This window comes from Salvelinus fontinalis, chromosome 6 (genome assembly GCF_029448725.1).
Source record: "Salvelinus fontinalis isolate EN_2023a chromosome 6, ASM2944872v1, whole genome shotgun sequence".
Classification (NCBI taxonomy): Eukaryota; Metazoa; Chordata; class Actinopteri; order Salmoniformes; family Salmonidae; genus Salvelinus; species Salvelinus fontinalis.
The window spans coordinates 1,366,533-1,368,798 of NC_074670.1; positions in this window are offsets into that span (position 1 = coordinate 1,366,533).

Genomic DNA, 2,266 nt, shown 5'->3' on the forward strand with positions numbered 1-2,266 from the left:
TTGGAGATGGGGATTTGGCCAGTTGGAGATGGTGATTTGGCCAGTTGGAGATGGTGATTTGGCCAGTTGGAGATGGTGATTTGGCCAGTTGGAGATGGGGATATGGCCAGTTGACGATGGTGACTTGACCAGCTGTAAAAGTATTGGGCTGTGTAGTGAGGGCGTCACTGAGCACCTTGGTGGTGTAATGTAAGACTCAGGGGAGTTCATTAGCATTGGTTGTATCCCAAATGGCACCCTTTCCCCTATATAGTGCACTACTTGTGGCACTTATGGGCCCTATGGGCCTTGGTCAAAAAGTAGTGAACTATGTAGCAAACAGGGTGCCATTTGGAATACTATGTGTGCCTATAAGTCAGCATGATGAGCTGACTTTGAATGGTGGCTGTGCAGTGTGCTTTGTAGTGGCCGACCGATATGTTTTATGGGGTCCGATTCTGATCTTTGACGGAACAAAACTTACTGGTACCGATATACAGGTCTCTGCCGACATACTGTTTTACAGTTGGGGAAATGAAAAAGGGAAAACGTTTTTTCCACACTGAGTTCTCAGAAATTGCTATCGAAAAGAGCCGATTGTCCCAGAAATATGCTTCAAAGGTTGATGTCTTCTTTTATGTCAATAATAACACGTCATGAGAACGACTCAGTGTACAGATCACCATAAGACTCCCTTTTCTCATCTTATTTATTGAACATCGGTTATCGCTGGAACTATCAGTCGATATCGATATACACTACACGTAAATTCGGTGAAACGACACATCATTCGGGCTCTCGTGCTTTTGTATTCATAATTCAGACTACACCTGTCGATATGTCAACTGTTGATTTTCCACGTATCCATTTGGACCCTTTAATACAGGGCTAGATTTGATAGGCGAACTCCCAGAAGCTGCAGATAACACTAAGGTTGGATTCATTTCCTATTTTGGACTCCAGCTCTGCATTCCTCCCATTCTTTCCATGAAACACTGTTTCCATTCTCCATTTATCACAGGTCATAATAATCAATGAAATATCTCGGCCATCACCCCCTACACCTAAAACAATGCCTGCTGCGTCCAATCCTTCTATCCCTAGGGTCACGTCCCAAACGGCACCATATTCCCCTACATAGTGCACATATATATGGAATAGGGTGTCATTTGGCACGCAGTTCTCCCTATTCATGCTCCCGCCAGAAAGAGCAGCTGCTGGAAAAGCATCTTATTAATGACCTGAGATTCAGAACAGCTCTCTCTGCTGCTGCTGCTGCTGCCAGTCACATGATTCACTGCCGGTCAAATAGTGTTCGCTCTGGAAGTTGAAAAATGTCAGACTTCACAGTTGTGTGTTTGCTGACTGGGTCTGGTGCATTCCTCTGGAGCGAGACCATGAAAACTCTACGTCAAAGCCATCCATACCGGGAGAGAAACTCTGGAGAAATTTAAAATATTATTGTATTGTAATTGAGAATGTAAATAGAATAGAAAATACATTTTCTATACATTTTCTGTATTTTGATGCCCTGACCTAGTCCTTCTGTATGTTGATGCCCTGACCTAGTCCTTCTGTATGTTGATGCCCTGACCTAGTCCTTCTGTATGTTGATGCCCTGACCTAGTCCTTCTGTATGTTGATGCCCTGACCTAGTCCTTCTGTATGTTGATGCCCTGACCTAGTCCTTCTGTATGTTGATGCCCTGACCTAGCCCTTCTGTATTTTGATGCCCTGACCTAGTCCTTCTGTATTTTGATGCCCTGACCTAGTCCTTCTGTATGTTGATGCCCTGGCCTAGACTTCTGTATTTTGATGCCCTGACCTAGTCCTTCTGTATTTTGATGCCCTGACCTAGTCCTGCTGTATTTGATGCCCTGGCCTAGCCCTTCTGTATTTTGATGCCCTGGCCTAGCCCTTCTGTATTTTGATGCCCTGGCCTAGTCCTTCTGTATTTTGATGCCCTGGCCTTTCTGTATTTTCTATGATGTAATACAGAAAAATGTATTAGCAAAACAACAGAGCGTTTTTTTTTTTTTTTTTATGTACTCCTTGACTTGGATAATTAACCTTGAATTATTAACAAAATAGTGTGGTGAAATAGATGATGATTAGTTCAGAGTCTCTATCTCAGGCCTATGTATTTAGGCGAGCTACTGTATTTCCTACTGTAATAAGCTACAATAACAGTACCAGAAAACCCCAGAGCCAAATCCGTTTGCTCTCATTATGTCAAATCTAGTGGATTTGTGTATCAGTCAGATACAACAATATATCCTGTGGTCTC